This window comes from Pipra filicauda, unplaced genomic scaffold (genome assembly GCF_003945595.2).
Source record: "Pipra filicauda isolate LSUMZ 115617 unplaced genomic scaffold, ASM394559v2 scaffold148_size1903560_pilon, whole genome shotgun sequence".
In the NCBI taxonomy this organism is placed as follows: Eukaryota; Metazoa; Chordata; class Aves; order Passeriformes; family Pipridae; genus Pipra; species Pipra filicauda.
The window spans coordinates 1,842,073-1,857,063 of NW_024103973.1; the positions used below are offsets into that span (position 1 = coordinate 1,842,073).

At 47.1% G+C, this 14,991-nt stretch overlaps 1 protein-coding gene across 2 annotated transcripts in view; it reads right to left on the minus strand.

Annotated features, from left to right (window-relative positions):
• PRICKLE2 (prickle planar cell polarity protein 2) overlaps positions 1-14,991 on the minus strand; it is a 105,642-nt gene that overhangs the window by 54,831 nt on the left and 35,820 nt on the right. The window contains exon 1 of one of the 2 annotated variants that reach the window (XM_027723015.2): positions 3,713-3,797. The exons of the other annotated variant lie outside the window; for it this stretch is intronic. The gene's annotated coding sequence lies outside the window, so the exon portion shown is untranslated. Of the gene's footprint in view, positions 1-3,712; positions 3,798-14,991 lie in introns of those variants that run through there. 2 annotated transcript variants of the gene reach the window in all.

Genomic DNA, 14,991 nt, shown 5'->3' on the forward strand with positions numbered 1-14,991 from the left:
ACTGTGAGCATTCTGAGAACTGTAAGTGAAAGTACTGAAATCCTGCTTACTGCTGCAACTCCAAATGCAATGCCAGCTACAAGGGACTCATCGGGTAACAAAGCCAGCGTTCATGCCTTTCCCCTGCTGCAGCCCTTTCCAGGTCTGTGGCTGTGTAACACAGACTCCAATTCTCTCGACAACTTTCTTGCACTGCCCAGTGCCAACAGAGGGAAAATGTTAATGAATACCGTCCCATAAATATTTAATGCACATTTTCCTGCAAGTTCTGCTGTGATTAAATAGCCACCTCATTACTCAGGCCCATCTTTTTTTCTTTTTTATCTTTGCACAAAATACCAAGAGTTGGAACTACACCCATGCGATCGAGCTGCTGGAAACATTACTGCATAAACCAACACCAACAGGGCAAAATCCAAACACAGATTTCCAAGGAATGTAAAGAAAGGTCAAACCCTGTCAGAGCAAATATTTCCTCTCAGCTACCTCCTCCCAGGATCAGCAGAGAAAGAAAAGCAGAGGGGTCAAGCCAACAATATTCTTTCTTCTTGAGTGCAGTTATTTGTCTGTTTTTATTGTCTTTTTTCATTGCATTTGGAGGTCCTGGCCACAACAGGGGTTCACTGCAGGTACTGTCCAGATATGGGCATTCTTGAGTACCACCCTGGGGCTGGCTCTGCTCTGGCACCAACTCCTGAACAGCTGCAACAGGAATTCTGCTGCTTCCCTCCATCTGCAACTTGGAGGATGTCCATGATTTGTCTGAGGTTACACAAGCAATACAGGACAGACGTGGAAGGGAACACAAATCACCCAGAGGCATTGCTACATTGGTGACGCTCACCCCTGGTGTGCAAAGCACAGCTGACCACAAGATCCACCTCAGCTGCATTTGCAATGTCATGACAATCATTCAGGCCTCGTGATATGGAAATACTAGGACATTGTTTTCTGGGCCACTAGAATTGATGTATTTGAGTCCTTCCCACCAACCCTCAGCTATTTTGCAAACCAAACTGAGAGCTGCAATCCCCCTGGGATACCCCAGAGCACAAGAATAACGCTGAGCACTGAGAGTCAGCCAGGGCTGGCAGCACCGGGTTTGGGGTTTGTGCATGCTGCCAAATGTGACACGTGGGATTTCGAGTGCTGCCATCCAAGCACGTCCCGGCTGGAGCGAGCACTGGTGCTGGAGACACGTTTGTGCTGCTGCCTGTGGTTCTGCGTTGCAGGGCGATGCTCTGGGCCATGGGAAACATTTCCTCTGAGAGAGCGAAGCCGTACAGCCCAAATTCATGCCAAAGTGCTAAAAATGTAAGAGACTCAAAGGACTAAAGCTTGCGTACGTCAGAACTTTTGGTAATTCCTCCCAAATACATAATTTTTTGGCACGGGTGCTACAATGTAACTGGAGGGCAAGCATTTAGTTCCATTTTAGCTGGGAGAGTCCCAGCTTCTGTCTCCCCGATTTATATATGGAAGCGGGCTCATTACGCAATACGTGTTTCAGCGAGTTCTGTGCTGGGGAGGGTGTGAAGTCAAGGCTGAGGAGGGGAATATCATTAAGAGTAATAAACACTACAAAAGAAGGAACAAATAGGCTGGTATGAGGGCACCGGCTGCTGCCACGTGTACCACAAGGATTCTCCAAAGAGAAACATTTGAGCCTCTTTGAGAATCAGGAGAAAAGGCAGCAAATGATGGTGCGTGGGGAATACTGGTGAAGAACTGGTGCCAGCTGGAGAGGCTGCTTTTGAAGTGTTGTGGAGAGACACTGGGTGGTCAACACAAGTGCCACGTGCTAATGCATGGGAAATTTAAAGGCCACTGGGGATTGAAGGAAGCATTATCCTATTCAGAACTGCCCCTGAGATACCACCCCAGTCCCAGGTCAGTTGATACATGTGAAGAGAGCTTTCAGAAGACCACTGCAACTTACTTTGTTTGCATAACACTGATGCTAGGAAAAAACAAACATCTATATTCTCTCATTTCAAATTCACTGCTGCCAGGAGAGTCAGCCCACGGGAAGCATCAACACCCGTCTCTGGGAGTCAGAGCCACAGATGCCAGCATATTTCCACCGCCAGCCACCACCAGAACCCTGACGCAGCAGCACTGGGGAAGCCAGCTCACCTGAGCTCCCTTACTGACTTACGATGACAGCTGCCTTCTGGAGAGGAAAAAAAAACCTTTTAAAAGAGAAAAAACAGGAACTTTTTTTCCCCCCTCCTCTGGATGAACAAACAGACTCATTTAAGGTATAAGTAGATGAAGTAGCTAATTAAGGAAATAACCAATAACTTAATCAAGATCATTAGAGGAAGCAGCATGTTGCTGCCATTATTTAAATGGTAGCAGAGCAAAAACATTCTCATGCAACTGGAGCCTTCAAAACCTACAGACAGCCCGATCCATGCGGGGGGAGCTTCCCATGTCACCCCACTGCTGGTGCCAAAGCCACTGAGGAAAACACTCAACTCTCCTGGTAATTTCCCCCAGACTGAACATTTAATCATCCCCAGCCGCCACTCCAAAAATCCCAAGTGAATGATCTGCATGTTGAGAGAAATTCATTGTAAGCAGCAGCACGGTCTTCTGCCCTGGGATGCAGCCCCTCCCTGTTTTTGGCAGTGGGGAGAACAACCCCATTGCAGAAATAAAGTCAAATATTTTGGGCCATATTAATTTTGGTTTAGGTATCTTGTGCCGACTGTGCTCCTCAGCCAGCTGCCCCCAGGGGATGGACTCTGGAATCTCTCTACCCCCCCCAAGGCGTGTTTGCACACCACTGCCACGTCTCTCTCTCTAATTACTTCACCAGTTGCACAGATAAAACATCTGCTGGAAGAGGGAAGGAATCCTAAAGCACACAAATAATTTGCACTGCCTAAACAAAGGCAAACAGAGGATGCTGTTAAACCCCCCTGCACAGCGAACAGCCCCAGGAGTTCTGCCCAGAGCAGACATCCACAGACTGTGAGCTCCTCTGCCTCTCCAGCAGGAATAAACCCTTGTTTCCAACCACAACCATGGTTTGTTAGTAACACAGCCTCCTTCTGTTTAATTCCTAAATTATCCTAAAGCAGTTGAATTCAGCAAGTTGATTAAGTACTTAAAAGACTTTGTTTCCTTCAAAAGAAGCCTTTGTTTTGCCTGAAAGAAAACTGGACTTTTTCTCCTGAATTCATGCTAACAAAGGCATAAGAAATCCAACATCTCAAAGTTAAAAATACCCCTTTATCCTGCATTTAACACAGCTGCCAAAGGTACAAAATTCGCATTTTGTCATTCCACACAAATCCTTGCAACAGCTGAGAAGACACACAGCACGTTTGGAAACCCGGAGCTGAAGATAAGCTCCAGCCTCCCGCAGGGTTTTACTCTTCAGGGGTTTTTCAATAGAGTGAAAAAGCAGGAGCAGCTCAGGGGCTGGTGACAGAAGTCATGTTTGCATCAAGGAAAAGTTCTCCTCTGTCCAGATATTAGCAGAAGATACAGCACATGCCTGCTACTGGGGGAATGGCGGGGCTGTGCCTGGCCCCCGGCAGCCCCTGCCTGCCCCTGGGCTCTGCCTGCACCGAGAACCAGCGCTTGCAAAGGCAGGCAGCAATCAGGGCTGAAAAAGAAAATCATTTCCTAATGCAAACATTTGTACAGCATTAAAGCGGCTTATACTTTCAGATGCTATAAATCGGGCACGATTACTTACCCCGGCTAAACAGGCATTCACACGCTGGAAAACCCCCCTGTAACGGGCGAGGGCAGAGGGAAGGACGGGCAGGACGCAGCGTGGGGCATCCTCCGGGGATGGCAGTGCCCGGGCAGGCAGTGCAGTGCCTGCCTTGCGCCCCGGCAGCGGCTGCGGTCATCTGGGGAGGGCAGGTCCCCGCCAGCCCGGAGCGACGCCCACCACAGTTTTAGCTTATTGGTGAAAATCTTAAGCCCTGATCCAATCCTGTCCCTTTACCCAAATGTAGCTCTTTGCAGAGCCAACATCCCTTCCAATTTTGACTAGTGGTATGAAAGCAAAGTTACCTTGCCAGTATATAAATCACATGAAGAGAAGCAATAACAAAAAAACCCACAAACCTCTCACAATTTGCTTCGCTCTTTCTCCCCCAAAAAAGTTTCTTATCTACCTACTTGGAGAATACCACAGCTGTGTGAAAGAGTGCTGAAGAAAGCAGGCAACTCTCTGCCTATATCACCGGATCAAAAGTCAGTAAGGTAAATATCAGGATGCCAATAAAACCAGTATGTGTCGGAACGCCTGCTGGTACCGCTGTCACATCTGGGGCAGGACTGTAACACGTATGGAGGAGGTTTGCAGAAACAGTCAGCACATGGTTCCTAAAGTTATACTGAATTTCCCAAAGGTAACTACTGAATCATAAAGCGCTGCTGGCAAACAGCCTGGCCGGCCAAACATATGGTTTTCTTTCTTTTTTCAGCCTGGTGCAGACACTGACTGTAGGACACGTCTTCCTCTGTACACACAAATCTAGATGCGTGGCCACGATGCTCACTCTTGACACTCGGGCTACACTGGGTCTGCTGGCAGTGGGTCAGAAAGCAAAGGGATACACCACGGGCAGCTGCCTGCTGCAGGCAGCAACCTGGAATCCTGCCTTCATCTGCAAACAACGGACAGTCAGGGATAAAAGCCTCTCGTGCAACAGCACATTCCTGCACTCGGTTACAGATGTGCAACCCTGGAGCAGCTCCAGGGCGTGGGCTGGCGTCTGGGTGAGCTCTGAATGCACACACGCAGCTACCCCGAGTGAGGGGGGAGCCAGTGGTCTGCGCTCCAGGTGTCCCGGCGGACAGGCAGCAGGATCCAGATGTGGGCAAACTGCCCCAGCCCTCGCACAGGCTAGCAATTCAATGAGGTCTATTCATGGAGGAGTGAGCAGGGCTTCAAGGGACACAGAGGAAGCGCTTTTGAGGAGTATTCCCATTGTAAGCTCAAGAACCCCCTTTGCATTCTAGCCCCCCCCACTGCTGCAAGCTTTAAATATAGAAATAATCAAAACATACATTAGAAGAAGAATTTAGACCTTGGCAGTGTTGATCTAAGAACCATCCCACTTGGGAGCGGGGCTTGAAGAGCGCAGGCAGCCTCAGGGAGGGCTGAGCCTGGCTCTCGAGGAACAAAAGCAGCTTACAAACCAGGTTTGCCACGTGAGAGCCTAATTAGAGACCGAAGCCCACACAGCAAACAGACAGACTACAGAGGAAATTGGAGTCTAATTTACATGGAGAACGATTACTTACTGCAACCAATTAGTGTCAAGCTGACTGACAGAATATCCAAAATATATTTTCCCCACCCTCCTCTGCATGTCTGAGCTTTCCTTGCTGTGCTATTTAACCTGGGTAGTTCAGTAGGTGAGCAGTAGCACCTCATCACTAGACATGGGACAGAAAACAGAGACCTTCTGAGCTTCCCCACAACAAACACAGAGCTAGAGCCACCCACGTGCCACCCAGTGCCAACTTCAGCCTCAGCCGAGCCAGGGATAGCAACAGAAGAGAGCAGTGCAATGTACTTTCTTTCCTGGTCTTAAATCCTTAAATGACATCCTGAAGGTCACAAAATTAATTATTTAAGAGAGGTGCTCCCCCATTCCTGAACATGTATTCTGCATAGGGGTTTTCACACTCTCATTTGCAATCATGTGATAGAACTTCAGGTAAAGGTTGTGTCCCTGTTTCCTTTCCAACGTGCTCAGGCTGTGGGTTTCGGATCCCAACTCACGTTGCTGGCCTCTGCCACAGGAGAGCACCATCCACAGCACTGCTGCTGCTACTCAGGACACTCAGCTCCTGCTCATCTGCTCATGAAACAGCCCTTTCTTTGCAGACCAGTTCCCCCTCTCTGGTCATGCTGTTCCCCATGCACTGGCAGGACCATTGCTGCTCAGAGGGGAAATGGAGAATCCCACTGCTGCTGGAGAAAGCCAATGTGGACAGAAAAACTCCTCCTTGGCTGCCACAGCGCAATGGTGCCCAAGGTCCCACCAGTGCCTGTGCTGGGGAAGGACATCACCTTTGTTCAGGGCTTCTCTCTCCAGGTGCCCTCGAAGAAGACAACTTCATGTTTTCCAAAGTACAAGCCTGCTGCTAGTTCTGCAGAAAACCTGCCCCTCCTCCCTAACAGTTAGTCCCCAAACTGGTAAAAAGACTTTTAAAAACTCCTGAAATGCACACATGGAACCGACCAAATGCTATTTACCTTCCTTTTACTGTTACAGAAGAAACCATTCTATCATCATGAGCAACACGCTCACTATTAACAGGACTAACTGCTGTCCTTTCCTCCACACCGTGGATATGTGCATTTGGAATGCACAGTGACAACAGCATTTCAATGCAATTTGCTGTGCTATTCTTCATAAATTCTTAAGGACAGTCTGTCTGGGCAGCGTCTCTGACTGTTCATCAGACAGCTCTTGTGTACATATGCTCAGGCACGCAGGGACCACATTTTGGATATTTAAGACCAGGCAATCAGCCCTTCCTTTGAAAAGCACCAGTATAAAGCATATTTAAAGACTTTATGGGTCTTCTGTATGGATGAGATAAGCTATTCTTTTAGTCTCTGCAGGCTACATGGATATATGGCATTTTAAAGGAAACTTACTCTAAAAAAAAAACTCAAAGGAAATGCTTGGTAGAGTATCTAGTAGCTGTTTGATAATATCTGGAGACAGCCAGGACCTCAGGTAGGGTAAAGCATCAGCAGGGATCCTTTGAATTTCAGCTCACTTCAAGTCATAAGTGCTAAAACAACTTACACCACAGGAGCACCATCAAGAGAGGTAATGCAGGACATCTCACCTGGGTCTTCTTTGGGTACAGACAAAACACCAGAAAGGCTGCAACTCCTGGTGGCTCTGGTCTCCCTCTTGGTTAAATTAAAAGTCTGCATTAATTACCAAGTGGATGCAATGAAAATGCATGTGTGCTCATGCTCAGAATTAGGCTGTTAATCTGGTGTTTGTGCTCCCGGAGTTTATCTCCTCCACACCTCCCTTCTCCCCTGGGAACTGACTCGCTGCCACTTTATCTGCAGCTGCTCCAAGGACAACACACACTGCTTGGTTTTTAAATTCCCCTCCAGTGCTATGCCCCGAACCAGCTCTTCAGAGAGGGAGCCTCCACCAGCTGTAATTCCCATTAATTCCTCTTACGATTAACAGGTCAGCTCACTCCACCCCGATGACAGTGGGCTTCGGAAGTCCAACTCTATCAAAATTATCTATGCATGAAAGACAATCATTATAGGAGCAAGCACCTCACTGAGACTTTTATCAGCTGTGCACTTGCTGCTCGCTGTTATGCCGCTAATGGCTTTACAGAGAGTGGGGAAAGCTTCAGCCTCATCCCTCTGTGGTGGCTCCAGGCACAGGAACCTCTCTGCACTGGGAGAGATGTTGATTATAAAGCTGTAGAGGCAATCACTCCTGGAGAGGGGCAAGGGCAGGCAGGAGCACAGGGAAATTAGAGAAACCTTCTTCTGAGTGTATCCCATTAGGGCTGGCGGCAATTACGCGTGCTGATCAAGGAGGTGGGCTTCCCAGAGCCCCCTCTGAAATTACCAGGAGGGGAGGGGAGGGAAGGTGAGAAAATGAAGGAAAAAAGCAGAGAAACAGAAGCAGCAAAATAACCCTCAACAACGGCAGCAGACATCCCCCAGGTGGCTGGGAGCGGGGCACAGGGGAGCAGCGTCCTCCCTGCAGGCATCACCGTGCTGGTGGTCACTCAGAGGAGACCCACAGAGATAAAAGGCAGTAAGACCAGTCGAAAAATGCTTGTAAAAATGCTAATGGTCTTAGGTCCTTTTAAACGACCTCCAGCACTGCTAAATCACTTCTTTTATTTGCTTTCTGGTGGGATTTGCTTAGGTTTGAGCTCTCCATGTTTACGCTGATATGCTGCATGTCCTGGTGTGCACGTCAATGCCAGCCTGGACCTGTGAGCCAACCCGCCATGTAGCCACCACTGCCAACCTCTACAGACCATTCCTCCCTTCACCCTTCCACTTTTTTCACTGGTTGCACAGGAAGAAATGAAGAAACCAACTTAACAACATCTTCCTTTCAATATGCACTATTGGGAGCTATTGTAATAATAAAAACCAGAAGGAAAGGCAACAACTTTCATTGCAAGCACTGTGCAGCCTTGCAGTCCTGACCCTGAAACTCCTGACAAGGTGACACATTATTAAGAAATATCCATATTAATCCCAACTGTAAAGCTCTACATTCAGCCAATTAAACTGCCTGAGTGGCTGAGTGCTCCTGGAGACCTTTGTGCTCTCCTTTTTTTCCTTTTTTTTTTAATGCCCTCTTAGGGAAAGGAATGGCTTCTGCAGAGATGAGCCACCCAGCTCCTTCCAGCCTCGTCTTGTGTGTATAAAATGTTTTTGGCTGCTTTCAAACACTGCACATTAATCTGCGCGATGGAGCCTGTCTCCTTCAGCGTTCGATGATTTCTCTTCGAGGCGGGTAAGACAGAGCTGTTCCACTTGGCATCACATCGCCTCCCTGCCCCCTTCCCAGCCTTTTATTTTTTATTTTTTTCTTTTGTATTGCCAGAATAGCTTACAGGCCACCACCCCTAGCATATGTGAACCTGGAGAAGAATATATTGCTGTAGGAGCCCACAGAGGTATGAGAGAGCCCAGATGCTCCGAAACAGAACTGGAAGATTATAGTTTTAATGCTTCAAATTATGAAAAATACCATCACTCCCCTCCTGCAGCTTAGGACACATCACATCTTTCTCCCTCAACCACTTCTTTGCCTGTCACTGAACCTGGAGTGACAGAAACTGTTTCTTGAATTAAAAGCTGCTGGAAACAAACCCCAGAGAGGTCTTTGGGTGGTGATGACTGGGATTTGTTCTCGAGCAATGTGAGCTCCACTGTCCCACCTTGACGAGCTCCCGCACCAATAAATCAGAGCATCTCCCCCACGCAAAGGGCTGCCTGGTACAAAGCCAAGTATTTTTACTAACACCACTCCCAGGACATGCATTTTCATGCCTGTCTGCCCAAAATTTACACAAGTGAGGACGCCTGTTGCTCAGGCTACTGCCAGCCAGGCACCTCTTGCTGGCTGCTTGCACGTGTGACCCCTGCCATGTCCAAAGCACATACTGAACTACCCACAGGCCACCAGAGCCCAGACTGGTGAATCATGACGTTTCTTCAAGTCTTCATTAAATATGAAAACGTTCAGTAGTTGCAGTCAACAGGCTTCCCCAGAGCAGACACTGAAGCTGCAGCCTTGTCTGCTGGGAAGTGTAACCCCGGCTGTACCCCACACTTCGTTGCTGGACCAAGTGGTTCCTTGCCACAAGCTATGGTGGACATTTCCCTTCTTCACCTCAGGCATTGTGCTCCATGGAAACACCCAGAGTTTGAGGAATGGAACAGGAGCCGATCAGAGAGGGACCACAGCCCTCCTCCACTCCTGATGGCAGTAACTGCTTGATAACACCCAGGTTAACCATGGGGATGAGCTTCCCAGGAGGGAGGATGGATGTGAAGGATAAAAGCTGTCTCAGAATGTATGAGCATCCTAAACCCTAACAGTTGCTGGAAATCCAGCAGCCTCAGGCTACTGCAGCACATCTCACATTTTGGAAGCTGCAATGGGAACACCATGCACTTTCCCTTATTTCCAAGCATCCCTAAATCCTTGGCTCCTGGCAATTCTACGGTGATTAAACACACAGTTCTCAACACTGAAATCCCATAAAAACAAAAATCCATATGGGGAGTGTCCCTATAAACCAGCCGATACCTGCCAGCAGCTGTAATCTTGGTGCCATCAGATCTGCACAATAAATGAGTTCATTTTACTGGGGCAAGATTTTTCTACAACTAAAATGGAAACAAAAATTGGCTTGTGAAGATGAACGATGCCTGTGAAAGTTTTTTGCTGCACTTGATTAAATACAGCACACAACAAACCCATTTTTTCCTCCTTGAACAATAAACTCAATAGTCTAAAATTAAGCCCAGCAGGGTAAGCAAGATTTGTATAGATTTTGAAAGATACTGTGATTTTTTTTGGAAAACCTGACCGCAATGTATACACTCTTTGCAAAATCACTGAAGTACCTCTGGCACTGAACATAAACACAGGGAAAGCTAAAAATCATGTCATGTTTTTATCTTGATACAGCCTACACCACAAAGTACAGCCGTGGTTTGCCGTTTCATGATAAACCAACTCTTTGCTTTTGATGATTTTAGTGTGTAACCATGGACGTGAATGTATATGAGTATCATAAAAAGCAAACAGTACGAAAAAGCCCAATCACAGAAGCACACCAACCTGAACCCCACGCTTCCCAAGCAAAGGGTATTTGTAGATACCAGAATTACCATTTCTCTTCAAGACAACTGATCCCTTTCATGAAAATATAAGAAGCTCTAAAGAAATTCTGGTTGATCATTATTAAATGAATAGGCCTCACGCATTTTTTTTTCCAAGAAAATGACTGAAGCTTGGCTTTAGCATAATCCTGAAGATTATTTACATCTTCTGTATTTTTTTCCACTGCTGCTGAATAATCACAGCTCCTTAGGAAACCACTGCCAGAGAAACATAAGTCTTCTTTCCCCCCCCTCCTTTCCTCTCTCTTTTACCTGTTTTTATACATTCTTTCTTGCACAGGAGCAGTGAGGAGGCAAGCAGGCATGAGAGAAATCCCTGGGGAGTGGCTGGGAAGGGGCAGTGTGCACATTCTCAATCCTTCTCCTCAGTCCCCAGCTTCCAGACATATGATGAAGGGGAGCTTGGGTTGCCTTTCAAACATTTCTTTTTATTTCAACAGAAAAACCTAAGAGAGGAAAAAATTGTGACTCCTCAGAAGGCAGTGGGAGAAGAAAGGGCTCCAAAACACTGCAGTTTCCTTGAGTATTGGGATGCTTTGGGGAGGGATTCTTACAGGGATGCTTCCAGACAAGCGCTTCAATCTCTGCCTCAGCATCCTTATTGTTTCCAGTCACACAACCTCCCTCCCTCTTCTGCTTCTGCCCTATGCACTAAAACGGCTGTGCTCAGGGAATGAAAACAATTAAATACTCTTAAACAGGCAGGGCTGCAACTGGCATGGTAATGAGGTCATTATGCGCCTAAACGTGCTTTCTAAAAATAAATTACATCCAGGTATAGAGATCTCCTGGCTGCACTGTGCCCAGGGAATTGTCTTTATGCAAAATCTCTAACAGCCTGGTTTGGTTTTGCTGTTTCAAAGCAAACCTGTCCCCATCAGGACAACAAGAAGGGCTTGGCTGATGTGCAGCATCCCAAATCTCAGCTCCTCTCAGGTCAAAGGGAAGCCAAGAGACCTGGTGCTCTGAACAGCCAAATGCTGCATTATAGCCAAGGGTCACTTCTCAATGCACCAGGGCACAGACAAGCTCAGGGATCTCTGCTCCACAACCAGCTGCCATCACAGGTCAGGACCAACATCTCATCCTGCTCATGTGACCTGCTCCCTGTCACCATCATGGGGACAGACATTGCCAAGGTCTTGCCTGGGAGGGATCCCATCTGGCAAGCAGCCTTGGTTAGAATTACACAGCAGCCTGGGCTGCAGAAGGCTCATTTGCAGTAATTAGAAGCATGATGCGGGCACATGGGAGACTTCAAAGGACACCGGTAGCCTCGATGGCACAAGTCTCTTTTTTTAGTGGTCAAGCAGCAAAAACTCCCCTGTGCCCTTGAGCTTCTCTTAATAAACCAAAATTATACAGAACTTTTTTTTTGGAGGTAATCAGACAGGTCACTGCAAAACCCACTCCAGGGAAAGTTAAAGGTCAAAATTTTTATTTTAACATGTACAATTCCCAGAATCATAGAATCATTTAGGTTGGAAAAGTCCTCTAAGATTATTGAGCCTAACCATTAACTAGCACTGCCAAGTCCACCACTAAACCATGTCCCCAAATGCCACAAAAGACACGTCCACGTGTGTTCATATCCACACATATGTCCCCTGCTCCAACGCACAGCCATATGGGTTGCTTTGCTTCCACCAGTCTCCCAAACTGAATACAAACAAGGCTTCATGTATATTGGAATCTGTAGGAAGCTTAACATTTACTTGGCTTTTGTGTAAACACTTACGTGAATTACACAAGTTTCAGCCAAGAGTCTCGGCACCCTGCCGTGCGGAGCCAGATAATTCATTACAATTAAAAGCAGAAAGAGAGGCAATCAGGCTCATCCAACACTGGGCTGGTATGGATTTGCTCTTCCAAATGGTTTCCAATTTGTCTTCGCAGCAGCCCAGCCTCTCTGGAGGAAACCTCACTGGCATTTGCCTGGTGCTCCATGGGGATGCTGCTCCTGCACCCAGGGTCAAACTGTGTACAGGATGGACCCAGGACACTTAAGTGTCCCAGCCTCAGCTGCCCCACACCATATCAAAGCAGGATGTTTTGGCCTCTGCCTTTGCACCATCAGAGTGAGGCCTGTTCTCACTGAAAATCACCATGCAGGCAAGGTGAGAGCTGCCCTGGGTGCAGGTTTTATACATACAGAGCACCACATCCCAACAAAAGTACTTTGATAATAATAACAATAATCAACAAAAAGGCACGTGGATGTGGCACCTGGGGATATGGTTTAGTGCTGGACTTGGCAGTGCTGTGTTAATGGTTGGACTCTGTGATCCCAGAGGTCTATTCCAACCTTTATCATTCTATGATAAAAGAACTCCCCCCATAAGCAAATGCATCACCCCAAACTGCAAGGCAGCATCTATTCCCCAAGCCTCTGCCTTTCTCACTCAGTATTCATAATATGCTAAGCTATTAAAACTATCCTATGGAAAGTGCCACGGCTTACAGTGCTGCAGAGAAGTGGTGTTATCATTTGGTATTTCTTCTTTTGTTATTACAGTGAATCTTCCTACATCTCTGAAAATAATCCAATTATTGCTTACTGCTGCTAAGGTCACTGTTGCTTTGAACAGAGATTTGGGTAATACTCTGATTACTCTTAAGCAAATATTGCTGGGACTTGAGCAGAAATTTCAGAGAGACCGAAAATCCATTTAACTGGAAACCACAGACGGAAAAATATTCACACTCTAGAGGATATAAACAACAAAAAGAAGGTATCATTTCTCTGCCTTATTAGAAAAATATTGGTTTATCTGAAATCAACAGCATAGATATATTCAGCTTTTAAAACAATATATGATTTCTCATATCATATAACCTTCAAAACATGGCAATCATCGATTCTTTATTAAATGATCCCATATGGGTTTCCAAAGGTATTGAACTACTTAAGTGCAATATATGGAAAACAGCAGAAGGTTTGTATCACTTGTGGGAATAAAAGAGCTCCTGGAGAAAAGCAGATATCAAAGATCAATCTGTAATAAGGAAAAGGAAGTTAACATCCCTTACGGCAGCCTTGGAGATAATTTTTCTGCATTGAGCCAACGAGATAACAGCAAAATCATACAAAATTCAGATGGTGCCAAGAAAAGGTGTCTATTATATTTCTTTTGGTGCAATTAATCATGGCTTCTTTACTGTCAGACCATCTCTAGGTAATGGCAAAAAAAGGGAAAAAAATACCCAACTCTTTTTTTTTTTTATTTTTCCTTAAGAAGGAATTAATCATATTGTCACTGGAAGAGGTTTTTTCTGACATTGCTTTTCTTGCATTGGCCAACCGATATTAAAAACAAAACACTGCTAGGACTTGCTGTCCTTCTGCTGAAAGAGTGGAAAGATGCTCAGATTAACCCCTGTGCATCCTGCCAGCTGGGAAGAGCCCGCCTCAGTGATACCACCAGAAAACCCAAACCACTGTCTCTGGACAAGGGGAAGGATGAAAATCTCCAACAGCTCTGGGGTGGCCAGGGCTGCCTGACCCATGGATGGCTTCTCCGTCTCCTCCTCCTCTCCTCCCTGCTTGTTGGAGAGTTTCCTCCCAACACTCCCACAATACATACATCTTCATCCCACAGCAGGGATCTGTACCAGGGTCCCAGTTGAACCCTTGCTCAGCCCCAGTGGGTTTGGCACAGGAACACCCCTGTGCCCTTTTCAGAGCTGCATCTTTTTTTTTCCCCACGCTCTTTCAGCCTCATGACGTTTCCAGCACCGCAGGCGGATAACACCAGGGCGGGATGTCACGGTGTTGCGCCTGGAGCTGAGACAGCCAGTGACACGCCACTGGGGACACAGACGGGTGAGCAGGCACAGTGCTGCACTGTCTCTCTCCTAGGAAACCTGCTCTGCCTGCCTCAGACACGCCAAAATCCCAAAGGGATAGTGAAGAGTGGAAAACACATCAAGAAAACCTATTTAAAGTGATACCCTGCTGTCATGCAGCAAAGGCAAAATGTGAGCGTGTCTCAGCCCTCCTGATAACTCTGCTCCCTCCAGGGAGCTGCCTGCCAGAGCAGGGCAACCCATGGGGCCAGTGATATGGCAGCACCATCACAAAGCCTAACCCTGCCTTTGCCTTCCCCATCTTTGCCTCCTGCCTTCCCATCTCAGACCAAGAATGGGACAAAAAAAGGCTTGGAGAAGAGAGGACCACTGCTGGGGCAGCTTCTGGCTTGAAAAGACGCCTTGGGGATGAGGATGCTCAGGGAACACAGATGGCCAGGAGATGAGGAGATCCCAGACAAGGCTCATTTCCCACTGATGGCAACGTGGGGTGCCCACTCCCCTCCCAGTACTGGTCTCTCACCCCCCTCTCCCCAGCCAGGAGGCAGCGAGTGGCCGCACAGGGATCCAGGCAGGTTTGGCATCATGAGGCATTAATGCTCTTATCCATACACTTCATATGTTTTCTGTTTTGAACCTCAGTCCCGGTGCCTTTCTCCTGTTCGCTTCTTAATGCTTTATTCACCACTGCCCACACCCACTCTGCAGCACAGACACCTGCAGGCTTTTAATTGCCCCTGGATTGCCTTGATTAGACGGGGACCTTTGAC